The sequence below is a fragment of the Zalophus californianus genome, chromosome 6 (genome assembly GCF_009762305.2).
Source record: "Zalophus californianus isolate mZalCal1 chromosome 6, mZalCal1.pri.v2, whole genome shotgun sequence".
Classification (NCBI taxonomy): domain Eukaryota; kingdom Metazoa; phylum Chordata; class Mammalia; order Carnivora; family Otariidae; genus Zalophus; species Zalophus californianus.
This window is the reverse complement of record NC_045600.1, coordinates 62187127-62210045: the sequence shown is the minus strand read 5'-3', so window position 1 is coordinate 62210045 and position 22919 is coordinate 62187127. Positions and strand designations below refer to the sequence as shown.

The 22919-nt window shown below is 44.0% G+C and overlaps 1 long non-coding RNA gene across 3 annotated transcripts in view; it reads left to right on the top strand.

Moving 5' to 3' along the window:
• Positions 1-2966: 2966 nt before the first annotated feature.
• LOC113909820 overlaps positions 2967-22919 on the top strand; it is a 34639-nt gene continuing 14686 nt past the window's right edge. For 2 of the 3 annotated variants that reach the window (XR_003515829.2, XR_003515831.1), the window contains exons 1-2: positions 6733-6871; positions 10998-11135. This is a non-coding gene — a long non-coding RNA (uncharacterized LOC113909820). Of the gene's footprint in view, positions 3327-6732; positions 6872-10997; positions 11136-22919 lie in introns of those variants that run through there. The other variant, XR_003515830.2, reaches the window with a different exon arrangement.

Here is a 22919-nt window from a genome sequence, read left to right as displayed (position 1 = left end):
CAGTGGAGTGACTGAGCAACAAGTGTGCAAACCAATACACACGTGCATCTGAGCGTGTGTGCACCCGAGCACAGTTACATTTTTAAGTAACAGGAAAAACCATCCTTTGCATGTTTAAGAGATCTCATTGGCAGCTCAACCACCTCCCCCAGCCTCTTGCCTCAGGCAGGTAGGAGGACTATTATTTCCTACTGCCTAGAAGCAAAGGGGAGAGTTACTCAAGGTCCTATAGCCAATTAAAGAGAAAGGGGGGGGATAGAGAGAGGAGGGGTGGGGAGAGGAAGAGAGGGAGAAAAAGAGAGACAGAGGGAGAGGGCGGCAGGGCAAGGAAGGGAGGGGGAGGAAGGATGTGGTCTCATCCAACATCAACTTCTATTTAAGTACCCAGCCCAGCAGACCATCCAATCTTAGGAGTTCCTGTCATCGGCCTTGGAGTTCTGGCCTATGTTTGTCCTGATTTAGATTACTGCTAAAAGAGAGAAAAAAACAATGCCATGCATGAAGCAGGTGAAGTAGAAGAAAACATAAATTTTCCTTTAAATATAAGCTCGGCTAATGCTCAAAACTATTTGTAATTTTCCTTTATTTAACTCAAAGTAATTATTTATCTCAACATGAAACCACAACTATCTGTAAAGATGATGTTTTCTAACTCTTGATTCGGGAGTATCTGCCAGAAAACAACTGAGGTATACACAAAGTTCACAAACCCATACACACACCAGGTGAATGCAGTCGGGAGAAGACTTTGTTTGTGTAACCAATTTCAGCTGCTTTTCTTTCTAAGGAAAAATCTGCGTCACTTTCATTTGAAAGGTTGTTGGTTTTTTAACTCAAATCAAAAGGATGACAAAGAATTAATAGCCTTATTAGATTTTAAAGACCTTACAAATTGCCAGAAAGCTATACAACACATAAGAAAAATGTTCAAAGGACATAAATACTTTGTAAATGGCCAATGTTTAAGGACATTAAGAATCTAAGGAGTCAAAATCACAAGCATGAGACACCATTTTTCACTTGTCATATTGGAAAAAAAATTGAAAATAATATGGAGTGTTGGAGAATATATATATAAATAAGTACAATGGTATACATTGCTAGTATAAATTGATTCAGGCTTTCTGAAGGAGTGTTTGTGCGTGTGTGTGTGTGTGCGTGTGTGTGTGTGCGCGCGTGTGTGTGTTTTAAAGCCTTAAAAGAATGAGCACTCTTTGATTTAGCAACTAGATATCTAGAAGTTTATCTAAGAAAGCATCATAGATGTGCTTCAAATATAGCCATAAGGATACTCATTAGAGAGCTCCACACATGGTCAAAAACTTGGAGACAGCCTAGAGGTCCAACAACAGAGAATTGTTTAAATTCTTTATAAAACACTTATATTATATATATGTCAGAACACTATGCAGAAGCAGAAAAATACTTAATGTTCACAACACATTAAGTGAAAAAGATTTCAGCACGACTTATTGGACTATTTCAGTTTGGTATTCACACACCAAAACTAATAGAAAATAAATTACACCATCAGTGGTTATCTTTTGGAACTGGGAATATTGGTGATTTTTATTTGATTCTCATTGTTTACCTATCTTCTTAGTAATGTTGTTACTACATTTTTCTAAACAGCTGTGTCAAGATATAATTCACATATCATACAACTATGTTATTACTTCTAGGAAAAAGGCAATAAAGTTATTCTTACTGATTGAGGCAACGCTTTGGGAGACAAACATTTCATTCATATTTTATCTCAATAATTCTAGCATCGGGTTCGTATCCAACATCTGTGCAGCGCTTTGCATTTTACATTGCACCTTTACCTTTGCGCTAAGGTCTTCTAGCCAAAAGGACCTCATCACAGACGAACAACTAATGCCCTATACCTATCACAGTACAGGTAACTAAATCTTGTTGGGGGTCTTTGCTTCCTCTTAACAGAAATTAACTGTGAATAAGAGAGCAGAAAGAGGCTTAATTTTTTTTTTGTTTGTTTTTTTGAGATTATTTATTTGACAGAGCGAGAGCACAAGCAGGGGAAGCAGCAGAGGGAGAGGGAGAAGCAGGCTCACCGCTGAGCAGGGAGCCCGATGCAGGGCTCGATCCCAGGACCCTGGGATCATGACCTGAGCAGAAGGCAGACGCTTAACCAACTGAGCCACCCAGGTGTCCCCTTTCTTTTTTTTTTTAAAGATTTTATTTATTTATTTGAGAGAGAGAGAGCATGAACCGGGGAAGAGGCAGATGGAGAGAGAGAAGCAGACTCTCTGCTGAGCAGGGAGCCCAATGCGGGGCTCGATCCCAGGACCCTGGGATCATGACCTGAACCAAAGGCAGACGCTTAACTGACTGAGCCACCCAGGTCCCCAGAAAGAGCCTTATTCCAAAGCCTTAGATATATGTCATGTCCCCCTTTCTGACACACTGTGGGTCCTCACAGAATTCCCAGCATGACTCATACAAAAGAGAGACAGAATAGGACATCTGTCTTTCTCCATTGCTTTCTCATGACATCAAGTATTAACACCCACACAGGAAGTGTGAATCCGTGGCAGCCATGGACACATCCGAATACGTACTTTATAATGTTCATTTCATTTTTCATGATTAACACACAAAACTACCTTTTTAGATGGGAATAAAACCTGCATTCAGAGACACCTCAAATGTTGGCCAGTGCCGCACTGAAAGGACCTTAGTGATACTGGGAACTTTGAAAAGGGGAGTGTGGGGGTAGTGTGCATGGTTGGGGTTGTGGGGGGCCATGTACCGCCTGCGGGTGGGGCACACTGCTTGCTCTCAGAGGTGGCAAGAGCCACAGTGCGGAAAAACAAGGGTCAGTACAAGGGTTAAATGAAAGTGAAATCACGCTGACCCAGAAATGCAAATCAGTGTGCCTGAGCTCTCTGTAGGACTTACGGCGCCTGAACACTCTCTTCCTTTCTTCAGATTACCAGAGAGAGGCTCCAGCGATTTCGAGAAAAGAGGCGAAATGTGGAGGGAAGCGGCAGGCAGCCGCGGAATCTAATTTTATTTGAGAAGCATCTCCACGATTTATAGTGGGCTTCTCACAGGAAAAAAAAAAAGGCAGTTTTGAAGTTTATTTCCCTTTCTTTATATTGCTTTTACTACCTTTACTAGTCCAAATTCAAAGCTCAAAATCAGAGGTGATTTTAAAACTATCTTAACGAATCATAAAAGTAAGAGCGCACGCGTGCTGCGAGATTTATAATGCTGATCTGCATTTCGTTCTACAAAGTTGCAAAGTGTGCAGGAAGCTTCCGGCTGATGAGAGAAAAAGCTTCCTGAAATATAAATTCCAGGTAAATAACGTCATGGTTCTCCTCACTAATGGAATTATGAGGGAGGAAGGGAGGGAAGACAGAGGGAAAAAAGAGGGGAGAGAGAGGGAAGAAAGAGGCGGGGGGGGGGGGAAGGGAAGAGAAAGGATAAATTAGAGAAGAAACGGGTACAGATTTTAAAGAAACAGAACAGAAACCAAAATCAGAGAGGGTCTCATAGTTGGGGGAAAACATGGAACAAAGTAAGCCAAGGACAGATAGCAAAAAGATTGCAAATGTGGGTCGAGAGCCAAATGGCTCAGGCTTGAACCCAGGCTCCACACCTAATTTCTGGGGTACTTTAGGCCAGTTACTTAACCTCCTGAGAGACATTAATTGCCAGAATCTACGCAAAGTGCCTGGAGTAATGCTGGGACAGGGTGAGTGTCCAAGGACCACAAGCTACATGGACAGCCCCTCCTGGGACCCAAAGGGAGGCATGAGCCAGACTCCCAACCTCTACCTTCCTTTGGCTCCACACCTGTGGTCCTTTGATGAGAATGGCCATTTGGGGGCCTGGCCATACACCAAAAACATGGGGTGCTGAACTTCAGATCTGTTCTGGTTACTTGCCAGTTGTTCGTGTGTTAATTTATGCAACAAATACTTCGCGACTATCGACTACCTTCAGGTTCTGGGCCAGGGTCTAATGAATGAAAACAGGCATACCCTGCCCTCATGCAGCCTACAGGCTCATGGGCGAGCCAGAGAGTAATAAAAGAATTAAGCAAGGACAAATAAATTTAAAACTATGAAAGAGGCACACACTCCATAAAGTACATTTAAGTCCCTTGAGGAAGACACTCTTGAGCTGAGCTCTGTCAGCAGAGTGGGCAACAGCCTAGACTATGAAAGGGAAGGGAAGAACCATTCATGCTGAGGGAACAGCTGGATAGCAGAAGCCCAGAAAATGAGAAGAGACTGGAGAGGTCATCTGGAACCAAATCAGGCAGGGCATGGTGGACCTGGTTAAGGACTTTGGTCTGTATCCTAAAAGAGAATAGAAAAATCAGTGGAGGATTTTTAATCGAGAAAATTACATGGTCATACATGAGTCCTGAGAAGACCACTCAAGCTTTGGTGTGGGAATAGATTTGAGGAGGGCAAGGTAGACGACGGAGGTGGTTACTGAGCCATCCATGGAGGGCAGATGGTGGCTGGGCTGGAATGGAAGCCGTGCCGGGTTCTACAGATGGCTGGGCCTTACAGTAGCACGACTCAGAAGTTGGTCCTAGAGGGAGGACTCCTCGCTGGAGGGAGTGCTGGGAGAATGCCAAGTTTCAGGGACGCTTGTTCTTGGGTTTAGTTTTAGGTATGTTTTATTTATGTGACCTGGGAGAAGTCTTTCACCCTCTATGCCTTGAAACCCTTATGAGGATTAAATGAAATCATATGCCTATGAATGCCTGACACAGAGTAGACGCCCGGGATTTTAGACAAGAAGTACTGAAGCAACTCTGTCTTGGCCTTCCACAGAGGGCAAGATCCTTCACTTTCAGTCCAGATATCACCTTCCTTTTCTTTTTTTTTTTTTTTTGTTAAGATTTTATTTATCCATTTGACAGAGAGAGCACAAGCAAAGGGAGTGGGAGAGGGAGAAGCAAGCTCCCCACTGAGCAGGGAGCCTGATACGGGGCTCAAACCCAGGACCCTGGGATCATCACCTGAGCCGAAAGCAGACGCTCAATGACTGAGCCACCCAGGCGCCCCCAGATATCACCTTTCTTGATAGAATATCTGATCCACAAATGCAAGATCCTAAAGTAGAATGTCCCATTTGAGTGCAAAGTAAATCAGGATTCTTGGATCACACTGGGGAGGAGTTAACATTTAATTTATGAGGACATTCCTCGATCTGCCCTTTTAAAAAAAATACTATGAGAAGTCAAGTTCTGAGACTTATATACATGATACTTTCTCTTTTTCACATCTTGCACAGGGAAACAACCTACATCTGATTGTCTAATTTATGAACTTTCAGGATAAACACATATTTAACAAATATTTCTTAAGCACCTCCTTTATGTAGTGAACAAATAAGACCCATTCCTTGTTCTTAATGAGTTTGTGGGCTGGTAGGAGTCACACATACATATTGAAATACCACGAGGGAGTGTAGGATGACAGATAGTGGGGAGCAAAACTCTCAAGTCTGGAAATAGGAGATCCGAAGTTTCAAACCAGAAACAGGAACATTAAGTGCTGCTTTCAAATGCCAGGCCAGCCCCATGGTTTTGGTGGTGAAAGGTCCTATTTAAATTTGGGGTTCTGGAAAACCATCAGGATGGACATCCTCTCAACCCAAACAGAACAAAAGATGAAGATGCTATCGAGTCTGGATATAATAAACATAAACAGTCAAAAATCATTATTAAATTGAATTTTGGGAAGGTGGAAAGGGAAGACCTGAAATGCTTAGTCTAAAGAAAAAGAGTATTTGCTGAAACCAAGATTTTCTACCAACATCAAATGAGAGAACTATTCGTATAGCCAGAGAAGTGATGGATATTATATCACATGGTTGACAACAACAGGTTTGTCTCATAAAAGTAACTTGAAAAAGAATTCACAGAACTCTGCCCAGTACTAGGTCTGCTAACCAGCTTTTGGCGTCAGCTGAGAAATAGCAAACTCAAGGAGCCAGCTTACCCCAAGTGTTCTTGCACTTTGTAAAATTTCTTTTGAAATTTAAATTAAAATCCGTTCTTCAGTAATGAGCTTTATTTTCATCCACACAGCAATTTAAACATGCCATCTATTTTCTGTTTGCCATGAGATTGGGAAATTAGGCATTACTGAACATAAAGCAAAGCTAATTCTAGGAATTTCCGAAATCAAAGACTATCCCTAGAATATTTTTACATCAGGGAAACTTGAGACTAAGTTCTAGAGAGTCCACTTTCTAGATGGTCTTGTCCTCTGATACTGAACTGAAATGATTAAGGCCTGAACATTCACTGAATTGCTTGAAATAAGAATCTAGCGTTTAGCTAATAGGTTCTGTCAGTTAGTCTCCTGATTTAATCCAAAACAAGCTATTGGTTTATACCTCCCTTTCTAGCAGGCAGGTTGCCATTAAGCAGAAAAAGTAATTCTATTAATGGAAAAAACAGTGTTCAACACATTCTCTAAGACTTGCCTCAAAAGCCACCTCCATTACTGCTTCCCTGGTCATCATAACATGGCTCTTGTGGAGTCTTTGTCACACTGAATGGAAATTGTTTCCAGGGCCTATCTGCTCATCTACACTGTGATCTCCTCAAGGGCAAGGACAGGGGCATATGCATTTTTGTGACATAATACCTGACACATAGCAGGCATTGTTGAACACAGACAAAAACACAGAAATACAATCAAAGAGACAAGTGGACCAGAGAAATAACAAAACTGCACACCTTCCACCGTCATACACAAAGAGAAAGGCAATGAAAGCCATTGGAGGTATGGTGACATGTCAGGTAGGCTGCTGAAGGAGCTGGCTGTCAACCAAGGACCTGAGCAGGAGAGCCTGGCCCTTCTCTTTGAAGGTGATATTGCTTTATGAAATTTCCCCTTGGGTCTAGCTCACTGGCCAAAGGGACGGAGCAAGTCCAGAGGCTGAGTGTGTTGTCTGAGGCAAGTCCCAGTCTCCCACCCAAGTAATACACCTGTGGCTGGGGTTTGAGGTCCTTGCTGTGGTTTTCTGTTTGGTGAGTGTTAATGGAGAGTGGCAGGGCAAGGATCTTAAAGGCCAAGGTGCGTGAAATGAACATTGTAGGCTCTGCATGTACCATGTGCTTGAGGAAGAAACCGAGCTGCACAGCCCCCTCAAGATATACCATGAAGTTGCATCACCCCCATTATGTAAGCCTTTATCAAAGGAGGAAGAGGGAGCGGTTCAATTCCATAACCGGAGTTCAGATGAAAATTTTATAACTTTTAACTTTGATGCTTTTCAAAGGAAATTTTTATCTTTGTTTTACATTCCTGGGGGGTTTGTTTTTAAAAACATGATTTTAAAGCCATCTTTTAGATTAGATATAAATAAAGAATGCCAGAAATGTTATGTAATGTTTTAATTTCTAACTTTAGTCTTCATGTTAGTAAACTTAAATTCGTAATTCTATGAACAGACACCCTTGAAAAACTTTTCTTCATTTTTTAAATCAGGGATCACCAAATTTTCTAGTTCAAACGGGCCTCCTCAGTTGACTGGACTCTCTCCATGCTGTGCAGAACTAGGAATAATCACGTTTCACACTGTCAAGAACCAACCTTTGTACTGACATAAATCCAATAAACAGGATTTGATTACATGTTACTGAAAGGTAGTATTTCCCAAAACATATTTCATATAAAACTAGACTTTTGAGATAATATTTTTATAAGATTCTGTGGTCAAACAAGTTTTATAAGGACAGTGCTAAAGAAAGTTCAAAAGGGGTTTTTTGTTTGTTTTGATTTTAAATGATCAGACTCCTCAGAACATTTAAGATACCAATATAAACATCAAGACTATCGAAGAAGGAGGTAAAGGATGCAGTGTCAAGGACCCCAAAACTCCTCCTACCCGCCCCCAAGAAATAGCCATTGTGCCATAGGATGCTAGTGTTCAGTAGAACACAGCTCAGGAAAAGTGGCTATGAAGTTTTCAGCTGTAGTGAACATCTGTAATTTGTAGTAGCTATTGGCTTTTAGTCACAGAGGTAGCATGGAAATTTGGCCTTGAGCTTTCTAGTAGCTGATGCAAAAAGCATTAATCCCATGATCAATGATCACATAAAAAGTTCATGACATTCATCAGATGAAAACACAGTTGTTTCAGAAGTGCCAGCTATTCTTGGTACTTAGAACTGAAAGATACGGCCACTCAAGTGTTTGCGTAAAGAGGATCAGGATGACATCCTCAGCTTCATCTCCTTTAGTGCACAAAATACCATTTTGTAGGCAATCTTATCGCATCCTTTTTTGGAGACCAATGGCATATTGCTAGGGTGTAGCTCAGTAGAAGCAGCTTTACAAGGAGTCATACCATGTTTCACATGTTCATAGTTCTTAATTGTCTAGCTCAACCCAAGACTCTAATCCCATTCTCCCATTAACCAGCTACACCTGCTCTCCAAGGGTGAATCATTTGCCTACTCTGGGTTTGAACTAGATGGTCCCTGAAGTTCAGCTTCAAAGTTCTAGAGGTCTATAGGGTTTATTACTTTGATTTTCAGAAAAACCTCAAGCTTTCCATGTCCTTGAAAGTGTGAATCCATCCTTGTAGGTATCTGTACGTTAAGTCACTTATGTTCACAGGGGATATATTTAACACATCATGAAAACCTCAAGCCATGGTCATGTGTCAGAAATTTGGAAGAACAAAGAGGAGAGATTAAGAATAGGAGTGGAAGAGTGCCAAACAAAATTTTAGCTACTTGAACATTTAGTTTTAAATCAACCTTAGTTTCTTTAGGAGTACTTTAATAATGATGGCAATCATAGTCATAATCATAATCACTTGCTCTAAATGAGCCTATAGTTTCTCCTAGGTAGTAGCTGCAGCAGAAGCAAACACTTATTTGGTGCTTCCAACCTACAAGACCCTATTACAAACGTGAGACACAATTCCTCTTCGAATGCTCACAATAACTCAAAGAGGTAGATACCATTCCTATCCAATTTCACAAATGAAGAAACTATGACTCTGAGGGATTGGATAAGTTGCTTCAAGTCCTGCGAGTAGGAGCAACAGATCCAGAACTCAAGCCGGCTCCGGATCCAAGGTCTAACCAACATACACTAGTGCTTCTGGGCCCCTGAGGTCAGACACCACTGACCGTCGAGAGGTGGCCTCACTCTAGCTATATACCGGATATTATATTAGAGCCCCTTCCTCTCAAAATAAGACTTAGTTGGGAAAAAAAAAATATGGGGCTTTCTAAGAAAAGCAGTTCCATAAGTGCAGAGAATAATAAAGATTTTAATGCTCCATGATTATTACCCACATAGCAATGACCCAGAAAACAAGCCTTCAGTTCTCTTGGAAAATGGAAGATGGCTTCCCCCGTGACAATAGAGCAGTCATTGACACCTTTGGTAAAACTTGGACAACGAGACCATCCTAAAAGTCAACAGAGTTGGGATTGTAAGGGGGTGGGGAGGCAAATTCCCCTGGGGAACACTCTCAGATGTGCATCTTCTGCAAAGACCCCGGGGACCCCAGGCTGTCTTCCTCCCACTTCACAGGAAATGCTAGTCCTTGTTCCGATAGCTCCTCTTCCTTCTAGCTTTTCTCTCCTCCCCTCCCAGCACCCACTTGCCTGTTTGGAGATGCCTGAGAGGAATGCATTTGAAGTAGTCTAGCACCACTCGTAACATATAATCACATATAATCACACATCCAGGAACCACGTCTCACACTTCTAATTACCTTCCTTCAGAGGATCTCAAAGCGCTTTTCAGACAGTAATTAATCACCTCTTCTTAGGTATTTCCTCCTAAGACCTGAAAAGAGAAACACAACAATTATATGTCTTGCCCTCTAAACTACTACCAACATTTCTTTTGAAACCACACACACACACACACACACACACACACACACACACACACACACACGCATATGCACGTTCCGGGAGAGAGGAGGAGAGAAGGAAAGATTTTTTAATGGTGACAAAGCAGTGGAATTCTTCACATCTTGTCCTGTGCTCACAGCAGGGGTGGGGCCCATGTCATCTGTACACCATAAGTGTTAATAATGACATAAAGTTTTTCTGCACATCATGAATGAAATGGAATCCATTTTCATCTGTGAAATTGCCTGCCACCTTTTATTCATTCATCTTCTCTAAGCCCTGAGTTGGCAAAACCACCCTTGTCTCATCTCCCAGCCCATTTTTGTAGTCCTGAAGTACAGACCTCCTTCATAAAGAACTGTGTATTTCCCAATTGGGAGAAACAGTTCTGATAAGTTGGCTACTTTCAAAATCAATGAAATTTGCTTGGCCCTCAAGAGTGAACTGCAAACTCATAGTAACTGTCTTAAGGAATATGGACAATCTAAGAGGCTAAGTTTTAAGCTAACTTTTACTTAGCTTGTGCTGCCTCTTTGGTTTCTCTCCTACCCGTCAAAATAAGACCTGGGAGAAACCCGGCAACCGCTGATGTCTCAATATTCACTGTGGCTTCCTCCTAGGAGCCCCACCTCCACGCCTGACACGGCCCCGTGGCTCAGCCTGGCCTCAGGGGCGGTGCCCGGCCATTTCCAGCTGGTTCCTGAAAGGAGTATATCAACAGTGACCAAAGGGGACAGCTCCAGGCTGATGAAGCCCAGACACTGCGAACAGTAACTTCCAGCTCTTTCCCCACACAAAGAGGCAACGGTCTTTGCCTGCCAGGCTCAGAATGAGCCTACCAGCCAGGAGTACACTGGCTCTTCAGGGGAGCTTTGTCATGCCTCTCTTGGGGCCTGAAGATGGGCCTCTTCAGACAAACAAACATTTGGTTAGTGTGTGGGGTAATCCAAATTATGATTAGAAACAGATTACCCAGCTCAAGACTTCGTTTGGCCAGGAGCAAAACCACACACCCAAATCCCTAATCCCTTTCCAGGAAGAGGCCTCTCTTCCACTGGGATTGGGAACAACAGCCTTTTCTTTAACTTTTCATCTTTTCACATATTTCTAGATCCCTGTGCTTCTCCTCGCGGCACCAGCCTGGAAGCAGCTTCCAGCCAACCCCAGAGTGTTTGAGCACACTCTACTGCCAAGGTGACCGGGGTATGTGTGCAAAGCCTGGTCACCAGCAACTGGAGGATCCAGAAAGGTCAATTTCTAATATTCTCATCACCGGGGTTGGGAACAAAATATGAAATGAAATCATCCTTGGTACAGAATTAAAACTTTTTAAGAATATTTAATTTACCACTCTTAAAAGACAGTTGGCCGGCAATTTTTACCCACTCCCTGCTATGAGTACCCCCCATCTCTCTCTCTTTCCTATCCCGTCTCCCTCCCTCCCTCCCTCCCTCACTCTCTCTCTCTCTCTCTCTCTCTCTCTCTCTCACACACACACACACACTCATCTTGGCAGCAGCTGTAGCCAGACAGAATCTTCATCCTGGATGCCTTCTTGATTCCCAACACACAGCTGCTAAGTTGGCCCTCATGCACCCTCTCCAGCTGTTGTTTACAGAATTAGAAGCTGGACAACTGAGGGAGAAGAGGCAAAGCTTGCTAAGTGAAGGAGGGTAAGACTAACGTACTCCTTCCTTGGAATCTCAAAGATCCAAGGCCTGTGTTGGGGGGATCAGGACTAGCCATCCAGGCACCAGAAAACATCCCTCCACCTGCCCTCACCCATGCAACTGGAAACCCGTGCCTTTCTTTAGGTGATTGAGGAAGCAAAACAATTGGCTATTCCAACAACTACCCCTGTGATGACAACTCCCAAGTCTTCATCTTCAGCCCTGACTACATTCTTGAGCTCCAGATCTGAATTTCCAGTATCATATCCAGATAGACACCCTGCCAGCCCTCCAATGCAACATGATCTATTGTGAAGACCCCCACTCCCAGCCTAGCAGATAGCTCCTCCTCAGTTCCCCTTCTCAGTGGCATCCTCCCCCACCCCTGACCCCAGTATACATGGGCTTGAAACCTTTAATGCCCTCTTCTTCTCTGATCCCACAGCATTCTATCTCTTAGATCTGCCCTCCTATTTTCATTTCTATGGAAACTATTCTCTCTCACCAAAATTATTGTATTAGTCTGCCTTGGTTTTGTCCTTCACCTAGACATTTTTTCCTAAATAGTTCAAACTTTGTCCCCTGCTTCTAAAACAGCAATGGCTCCCCTTGACTTATGATGTTTCTGAACAAGCTTTTCAAGGACTGCCATAGCTTACCCATCACCCCACTTTTTTCTTCTCATCTGTCCTTGGATCCCTCCGTATCTTCCAGCCATTACAAATGACCTGTCTTGTCTCCCTGGAGCACGGCAAACACACCTTACGGTTGCTCATGCTACTTCATCAGAACAGAGTCTCCTTCACCCCTTTCTCAATGATTAACAGTGAGTCTTGGATCAAATGTGGCCTCCTCACCCAGAAAACTGGTTTCTTCTTCATTCCCATGATACTTTTTTTAGAGCAGTTAACATTTCATATATATATATCTTATGACTTAGTCAGTCTATTCCCCTCGTTCTATGTATGAGAATACTGAGGCACAATATCTGCATCTATTTAGTTGCTCTGGAGACTGTTGTGAATTAAAACCAATTCCTAGAAAGAAAAGGCCAGTTCAACAAGTGAAAGGAAGATAAGATTAATTTGGGGGCAGTGTTGAAGGGGGGAAATGTACTGAAAGAGAAATATATAAGAAGGGTGTTGGGGGTGAGGAAAGGCAAAGGCAGACCACCCCATTACTTTGGCAGTAAGGAAAAGGGAGGAGGTCCACCCCACCCCACATCTCCAGTTCCCTCAGGGATCCACAGCCTTCACCTATGGAAAGAACCTGATTAAGCAATGTCCCAACGACTACTGTAACAGAGAACAAACTGAACACTGCCTTGGGGTTAAGAGTTAAGGAACCAACCTCCGAAGTGAGCTCACTGGGCCAAGCACACTCCAGGGAGCATTTTCCCAGAGATTTCCTTCAATGTAGTAACTCGACACTAAATCTTCCCTTGGTACTGATCACATATTTAAACTGCAATTCTTCTACTTGAAATATTCTTAAAGAAAAAGCCTCAGGGGACTGTTGATGAGAGTAATTACACAGAAAGTAGACATCCCAAGCCAAAAGTTTCTTCGAAAACTTAGAAAACTATCAGCCCCGTTGAAGTGACTAGAAAAGCTGAAAAACTGAGGCAGACAATGAATCATTATTATTTAAATTCATTCATTCAAATCTTATTTGTGGAACACCTACCCTATTCACAGAAGCCACTGGATCTGTCACATGTCGCACCAGGTAGATGCAGTTATCTTGATTTTAGAAGCGAGAAAGCTGAGGTTCAGGAGCATGCGTGTGAGTTTACTTTGTCTCTTAACTAGCTTAAATCTTTTTGAGGAAAGCACACGTACAGCCAATCCTATTGTGTCTTCCTCAGTGTCAAAGAATAGTGTGTGTCCAATAAGTACTTGCTGAGCCCAACTGCTCTCTTTGCTAGGTCTAGTATAATGCCTGGCACAAGGTAAATGCTCACTAAATATTTGTTGAATCAAAGTAGTAGAAATCAATAAGGAAGTAACTTAATTTTTTCATTATTGTCCCTAATATCAAAGATGTAGCAAATTAACCCAAAGTATCAACCAGGTAGAGGCTTCAGTGCCCCACTGATGAAACTAATGATAAAACATTATCAATAAAACATTAGATTAAACTAATGATAACAATGAGGATGATCATTCTCAGGCATTGATTTAATCCTTGGAGATGTATAAGCAGAGAGACAACACAGTGGTGGGCACCATGGTGGGTAGGAACATGCCCTGGACCAGACTGCCTGGCTCAAATACTGGTGTTACCACCTCCTACCTGGGTGGCCTTGAGGAAGTTACCTAACATCACCGCATATCAGGGTCCTCGTGTGTAAGGCAGAGCTGATCACACTATCTCCATTGGAGTGCTGGCAGGAAGACTGTGGGAAATCACTATGTAAAGCACCCTGAGCACGCTGCCTGGGGCATAGCATGTGTTCAATAAATGGCACCAATCGTTAGTATTCAAACAGGGTTCTCTCTGCCAAGATAAGAGAACATTAGCCGGGAGATTTCCCAAACCAGGGTGATTTGTCATAAACCATATGTCATCGGAACTGCGTGGGATCACTTATGATGCAAGAGGCCAGCTTTGGGGACCAGCTGGGTGGGTTGCAAAGCCTGGGGCCTAGCCAAGAGACCATGCCCAGACATGCACTTTATACACTTGGATTCTGAAAGCCCCACACGAGTACTTAAATAGAGACCTGCCGATCAGACCAGGCAGTGAACCACTCACATGTAGATATGTGCAGTACCCTCCCTGGGCAGGCAGCAGCTGGGGAAAGGACAAGCTGCTTCTAAGTTCTCTGTCCTGGAGGACAGAGGCTGTGCCTTTTGGCTTCATTTCAGAACAGCAGAATGAAGCACTGTGAGCAGACCCAGCTCAGTTCGGGCCTTTTGGATTTGTTTTTCCATGTTGGGCGTTGCAGTTAGAGCCCAAGCTTAGAAGAAAATGCCTATGGAATCAGAATGGATGAAAGGGGAAAAACACCTGGCTCCCTCCCCAAGCACTGTGTCCCAGTTGGCTCTGTTGCCTTGGAATGGGGCAGGGTGGCTGGGATGTAATCGCCTAGGCAGAAATATGAGGTATGTGGGCCTACGTGCACTGCTGCACACACCACCCGATCGGGAGGGACTCTGCTTAGTGAGCATCCATCTGATAACAGCCTGAACCCTTAAGATGCCAGCTGCCGGCCAAGTGGACAAGTCCGTACGGTGGCACCCAGAGGTCCAGGAGACAGAACAAAGGAGCTGTTATTGAGCCAGTCCTGTGTTAGCATGTCATCCTCACCAAAACAAGTCTTGCGCCAGGCTGGCAGAGAGGCGGTATCCAGGAATTCCAGAATCTAGAACACAGATTGTCAAATTCCAATGGGCTCTCTGATGGCAATTGCAATGCCAGTCATCGAGCCTGGGTCATCGCATCAGGATTTGGCACTTGGGTTCCTATCTCCTATTCTTTTCTACACCTCCCATTGTCACCAGGCCCCGAGAGTGTTGGCTGTCTTGGTGCTCTCTTCTTTAGGGCACAGGATCCCTCAAGGCCTGAACTGAAACCTTCCTTCTCTCCGTTTCACTGGGACATAATAATATTAATTACGGCCAACACATGTTTACTACTTACACTGACCACTTACTGCTCCAAGTGCTTTACATAAATCTGAACTCCTTTCCTTATCGCAGCAACCCTAGGAGATGTGCACAGTTATTTTCCCACTTAACAGATGGGTAAACTGAGGTACCAAGAGGTGAAATCATTGACCCAAACTAATGTAGCTAGTCAAGTGGCAGAGCCAGGAAGCAAGTGCAGGTACTTTGGATCCAGAGTCTGGGCTCTTCTCCATCATGCTCTACTTCCTCTCTATCTATGACCAATTTCTTACTGATTAAAAAATTTTAAAGGCACTTTAAAGGCCTCTTTTTCCAGAATGAACTGCACTCTAGTGCTGAGCTAGGATTTTAGAACCTCCTATTTCATGTATAGTAGAATGGGGAAATGTTTCTAATAATTTAGAAATTATTAGAAATTATTATTATTAGCTAGGAAAATAAATTATTAGCTAGGAAGGAAGCTACTGCTCAAGAACTTGATTAATATGAATCGCAATATGAATATTGAGAATTCTGGTATTTTTAGCCAAGTGAGTACTTGGGCAAAGTACCTCTCTTGGTACAAGCTCTGTCTTGGAGTTCGCAGCTTAAGAGAGACATACTTAGCCCAGTGGGGGACCTGGGTGCATAGTGAGGAAAAGTTGCTACTGACTCCTGCTTTGTTTATAGCACTGACCCCCCCCCCCCCCCCCCCCCACCCCCCCCCCCCCCCCCCCCCCCCCCCCCCCCCCCCCCCCCCCCCCCCCCCCCCCCCCCCCCCCCCCCCCCCCCCCCCCCCCCCCCCCCCCCCCCCCCCCCCCCCCCCCCCCCGCCACAAGGAGCAATCACAACCTTGCAAATCTAAGCTCTGCCTCCAAATTGGTGAGCCATTCCCAGGAATTCACCCCAGAAGGAACTCCCTACAGCCATGGAAATGAAGGAAGAGAGGGAGCATTACTAGGCAAGTACTCAGCTAGGATTTAATGCTCACAGAAAGCGTAGGATGTAGCTGCTCTCTTCCCCATCTTGTGGCCCAGAGAGCTTATATATCCGTCCAATGTTAAGTCCAGAACTCAAACCCCATTCCAAAGGAAGGACTCAGTGCCAGTCCAAGCCTTGGTTTTCCAGGAGCCTTTCCTGGGTCCTCAGACCCACATCCATCCCTCTTCCTTGAAACCCCTGTGTTAGTTGTAATCTTTGCCATAGTCCAATGCTTACTAACACTGTTTCATACTGGACCAGTCTTGTTAGCCAAACAGATGCTAAATTTTGGGGGCCAGTGGTGTGGGTTGAATTTTATTTCAGGCTGTCCCTGAGTATTTCTGGGCAGGAAACCAGGAGAGGTAAAGACCTAAAACCACGGGGTGCCTGGGTGGCTCAATCATTAAGCGTCTGCCTTCAGCTCAGGTCATGATCCCAGGGTCCTGGGATCAAGCCCCGCATCGGGCTCCCTCCTCCACGGGAGGCCTGCTTCTCCCTCTCCCACTCCCCCTGCCTGTGTTCCCTCTCTCGCTGTGTCTGTCAAATAAATAAATAAAATCTTAAAAAAAAAAAAAAAAGACCTATAACCACAGCCTGGTCTCCCTGATCAGGGGAGTCAGTCACTTCATCCCCAGAAGGCGCCAGCTTGGCTTTATAAGTTAACTATCACATTATCTGGTAGCAGCCTTCACGTTACTCCTGCCCTCCTTTGTCATTCCCTTTAAAACTCCTTGCAGATGGTTCCAGACAATGCAAAGCATCGCCCAAAGTTAGTAGCTAGGACCGCATTGTCACTAACTTGGGTTTGGCACAAGAGGAAAGGTCGCCCAGTTTTCAACCCTGCTTCAGTTTTCCAGTAGCCCACCATGTTGCAAGTGCCTCCTCCTGGTGTGGCACCAACCAACATGAGACCCAAGGTCGACTCTCAGCTTTCCCTGCACTCCAACCCTTGGGACTAGAAAGAATGTGTTGCCACACAGAAGGCACACTCAGACATGCCTGCGTCATCACTGAGTCAAAGCCAACATATATTTCAGGAGAATTTACAAGGCAGAAAGCACCCTCTAATTTAACAAAAAAGCAAAAGGGCTGGGTGTTTCCTTTCTTTTCCAAAACTAAGACACAAAAGCTTTTCTCATATTAAAGAGCCAGAACCCACCCAACCTGATTCTGTCCTCTCAGTCAAGGAGCACATCATCGTCAACAACCAGGGACGAGGGCAGACTGAGTCACGAAAGAGGCAACAAGAGGAAGCTGTCATCTCTGTCCCACCACCTCTCCAGCATATGGGAGTGTGAGGGGGTTGTCAGCTGACTGCTTCAAGGACAGGCAGGGCAGTGCTCTGTCTCACGTCCCCTGGGAACCTGAATATCACCTCACACCATGATTTACTACAGAAACAGAGCAGGGTCCAGCAGAGACAGCCCTAAAATATGATGGTGAAGACTCCAAGTATAGGTCCTTCTTGATGCCTCTCAGCTGCTTGGATCTCCCCATTTTAAGATAGATAGTAGGTCCATTTTATACTCAGCGCTTTTCTGAGCCCACCTCTTTTCATTAAAACTTTTCTGTCCAATGTGCTGTTCCTTCCCTGTCTTCTACAGGGATGATTCCGCCCTTCAGTGACTCCAGAGAAATATCCGTACATTTGCATGAATTGCCGAGCAATCATTGCAAGCATCCTTCCTCCTCCTCCCGGGTTATAGAAGCATCCTAAATGTAGGAAATTCTCTTCAGTCCAACTTCCACTTTCAGCTCATTCCAGACTAGTGAGGTGTGAGCTATAGTTCCCCTCAAATCCTTATTTCTCAGCTACTTTCTCCACCTGCCCCTAAGGTCCATTGTGAAGGACATTGGCCTAAGGCAGGAGTTCTAGATGATAACCACGGTTTTTCCTGCCCCTCCTGTGATTGCAGTCCCCTTCAATTTTGTCTCAACTGTGGTCATCCTTGGTGCGATGCTTCCCCAGGGATGCGTGTACAGTCTGGTCAAGGAGAGGGTACTAGAGACAAAGGGTGACTCCTTGCCCTCCTTCTCCCTGGCGCGGTCCACCTCATCTCTCCATAGCTCATCTACCATGCCTTTGGAAGGAAGGCACCCAGAACTGCCCTTCAGAGGCCATGGAATTAGCTCAGTGTGTCTCAAAAGATCTGTAGTGAAGAGCCAGTTCATTTTTTTTTTTCCAATCCATTATGAACTCCAACTTTTGTAAAATAAAAAGAAATTACTAAAAAAGAGTTTAAAGTAAAAGACATGCAAATGTAAGCCCAACTTCTTTTGTTCTTAGATCCAACAGTTACAAAATTATGCTAGCATGTTGCTATAAAAGTTTCTAAACACTGGCTCTCAATTTCTTACCTTAGTCCCAGACCAGCACAGGTGTGAGTAGTAGCCCTGCTCTAACGTGAGGCCTTTGCTACTTATTTAACCACCCAAACCCTTGAACCTCTGGTCTCTGCAAGATGGGAGAACAGGCAGCAGCTCAGCTGGTCAGTGATGCCCCCCATCTGTATATTCCAGGGACTCATGGCCAATTCTTCCTTAGGTTCCAGAAATACCTCTAACATTAGAATAATGCTGACTTCCTCAGGAGGAGATCTGTCTGCACTTCTCACTACTAATCTGGAGCTACCAAACCCTAAAGCACCTTGGGGAGCAATGAGGGAACACTTTGAGAAGGAACAGGCAAACTGGCAGGTCACTGTCTTGGGCCATCCTGTGTAGAACCGATGGGACTTTTGAAAAGCATCCCCAGAACATGTGAAGGTCTGAGAATTGTTATCATTCGAGCTGGTAAGTCATGGCCCACCCAGGCTTGCAGTCATGCAAGTACCAGCTACACAGTCAGCTGCTGTTTATTCAAAAACCTGTCACTGGAGCCAGGCAGGGGGCAGTCCCTAAATGGCTACAGACAGAAGAGGGTAAGCTTCTCTATAGCATTCAGGAGGGCCTGGGAATTAAGTGGGAGGAAATGGTGACCCAATTTAAATACTTCCTTTACTTCCAGAAGAAGCAAAGAAATCTCAGTGTCTACCGTAACAAAGGACTGATTGCACGTTAGGAACAAAATGGGGTGTGATCACCTTTTAGTAGGAGGAAGCTGGAAAGTGAGGTAGGAAATGTAGGGTGGGGAATAGGACTCCATTTGCTTGCAACAATTTTAAAAACACTTTATTGGTGTGTAACTGACGTCCAATATAATTTGCATATATTTACAATGCACAACTTGACCAGCTTTGACATACATACACACTTGTGAAACCATTAACACAATCATAATAATAATGAGCATACCCATCACAACCCAAAGTTTTCTGGTGCCCTTTTATAACCCCTGCCTCCTAGTTCTTCCCTTGCTACCTACGAGGCAACCATTTTCTGTCACAGTAGATCAGCTTGCATTTTCTAGAATTTTGTGTAAGTGGAATCACACAGTACATACTGTTTGCTCAGATTTCTTTCACTCAGCAAAATTATTTTTTAACAACTCAGGTTGTTGTATCTATCATGTTGTTCCTTCTCTCTTACTGCTGAGGAGTCTTCCACTGAGAAGTAATTTTACATCACAAGCAAGGTTAGCCCATGACTAAGATTTTGAGGTGTGAAGGGAAACTTACGAAGATTTGGGCTTTCTCCTAGAGTGGAGTTTGCTGCTCCTATCTCGGGAAATAAAGCTTTATTGCTTCAAAATTAAGAAGGATAACAAAGAAAAATCAGGCACTTACGATTCTTAAATGATAAAAAGGATTTTGTAATATCCAGGGTCCGTGGGCTGTGGGGAGTTAAGAAGAAAGAACCGGAGAAACCAGGAACCATCATTCCTACCCAAGATACTTCTCAGCCTTTCTGACTTTCAATTTCTGATTCAGTTTATTTCTTCCCTCATGGTAGGAAATACTCTGGTGAGGATGTTCCCATCACAGCTGTGGTTTTGCTTTGGGAGTTACCAAAAAGGAAGACTATTCTGCAGTCACAATTAGAGTTATCCATTCATTCACTCACCAAACATTTCTTAGGTATCTTCTGTATGCTGGGCATCATACTGGGGATACAGAAACATGCCAAAGACCTATAAGAAGACTTGGTTCCTGCTTTCACAGAGTTGTAGGGTGTGCAGGCCTCACAGCTGGTTATTTTACAACAGATTCTTTCACAATAAACAAGAGATCAGAGATGGCAAATAGGTCAACATGGTGGTTGGGGCTGAGCTGTTACCACCAGGGAGACCAGAAGACATGATTGAATGTGGATATGGTAGCAAAGGAAGAGTTCTGGTTCACAGATTATCAGGAAGCACAGTGTCAGTGACAGAGAATGCAACCCCAGCTGCTCCACATGGGGTAGTGAGGAAGATGGGAAGATTTAGGGGATATATAGACCATGGCTCCTGCCCCCCCCAAATGTGTCTTGGACATGCACATTATTGTTTGTCCTACCAAAAAGTAGAGAACCTATTTTTCTAAATAGGTGACAGTGTTCTAACAGAAGTTTTCATAAAAAAGCAGACCAATATTTGCTCCCAATCTTCTGTCATAGAGTTATCCTAAAAGAACACAAATGGAAAATAGCAGGATACAAAGTTGGATGAGTAAGATGACGATTAAATGACGATGATAAAACAAACAACCAAGCTATTCCTTGGAAGGGAGGGGTCTAGTAGGGAAATGTCCAAAAAAAACCACCAAAAAAGTTAAAAAACCACTTGTTTGTGTCTTCTTCAAATTTTCTTGAGTATTTTGCCATTAAGTTTTTGAAGAACTACTTTGAAACACACTCTTCATGGAAAGTCATGGGTTCTCAGCCAAAGGAAACCAAAGTCAACAGTCTGGATTTGCCTGTAGTCTGGAGAGAAGCCTGGCCACGGAAGAACGTCAGGGAAAGCAGTGGCAGTGGAGGGGTGAGACCTCGTGGAAGGGTTTTTGCCCACCTGAGGCTCCACCCTGAGGTGCAGAGAGCCAAGAAGAGGTGCAGCTGGAAGTGGGACTACAGCGCCACTGGAGAGCAGTGCAGAGGCAAGCATGAGTATGCAGACAGCCTCAGATGGCCCAGGACCCACGAGGCCAGGACCTGCCTGGGTGACCATGAGAGAGTAACTTGATGGGCCTTCGTGATCCTTGCCTATAAAAAGAAAAAGCAAGACTGGATAACCTCTAAGCTCCTTTCTAACTCTAAACATGTAGGAATCTGAGTGGTATGATTCACTTCAACATGTATCCATTGAAGACCTTGGCTATACCTGAAGAAGCTCTGTGGGTCAACAACCACCAACATCCTCTTTGATTTAGCGCACATCAATTAAAAACAATTGAACACCTGTTACTAAATGTATAGTGATATATATTTTCCAGGAAAGGAGTTCTGCAAAAGCTGTCCCTGATTATAGAGTCAGGGCTAAGAGAGCAAATCCACCTCTTTGACAATGTGACAATCCGTGTGGTCAGGGACATAGGAAAAGGGATTTCCCAGGAGTCATGGAATGGAAATTGACCCATACAGCAATGGGGAGAGGCCAAGGCATTGAGAATAAGCCTGCTGCCTTCATGGGCACTGTTGTTGGAAGAGGTGGTCCCAACTTATTCCCAGAACTATCTCCACTCACCACTCTTGACTCAAGTTAGAGGTAAGCTGTTGTCTCTTGGTGAGGAATGTGAAAACTCACACACAGATGGGTGGAGCAGGAAGCCAAGGGAAGGTCAGAGAAAACAAAGGGGTTTCCTGTGATGAGTCACTGCCTTCTGGGAAACAATTTCAGAAGCCACTACATCCCCAGCACCTGTCCAAGGCTTGTATTTTGTGCTGAAAAAAAAAAAAAAAAAGTGGCAAATGAAGCATCAAACCACATCTGAGAACCCACAGGCCACTTACGGGGCAGAAATCTGGGAGAGAGCCAGGCCAGGCCAGGCACATGTGACAATTTGCACATCGCCTGCCAAAGTCTCCAAGCGGGGAGACTGTGGGTGGGCTGAAGATGCTCCGTTCAAGTCCCCCTTTTCTTTAAAGGGAGCAAACTTTATGCTGTTCTTTCCTTCGATGGTCACAGCTTGGATTTTCAGATAAAGGTTTTTCTTCTTTTTTTTCCTATTGCCTTCTTATTAAGGTCAACGAAACTCAAAGTTTTTAACTGTAACAAGCTTGCTAAATCTAGAAAGAAAACAAATTTGACTAATTCTGGAACAGGAATTGTTGGACTCCAGGTGGGATGAATTCCTTCTCTTGGTTTATGCTGAGCTGAAAACAAAAACCAACATTTATTTCCTCACCCATTAAAAGGGTGAGGTTTATATGTAGCAGGGTAAAAAGCACATGGGCAGTCTCGGGCCACTCCTGGATAGCATCTATAATAAAACTAACAGAGTAAACCAAGACATAAGAAGACATAGGAGCCAGAACTAGGGGATCCAACTCAGGAGAGAGGTGGAGGAAAGTTCCAGGGTGATGGTGAGGAAAACACGTAGCGGTCCTGGAGAGCCACCAGTCCTGAAAGGGTATGGGAGACAGGAGCCTCTTAGGAGGGCTGTCTCTCGAAAAAAAAAAATAATAATGTTTGCACATAGATCAAGATGTGATTAACAGTTATGTGAAAGAGCTCGGTATAGAAAACCAAGCAACTAAGCAAATTAAAACAAAACTAAGTCAAGTATTAAGTCCAGGGGGAAAGAGCTGGATAAAATAGAAAGCACACTCCTAGTACCCTATATGGCTCAGCCTTAATGATATTTACATACTTGCAGAAATGTGATCACTGAATATTCATTTAACCCACATTACCAG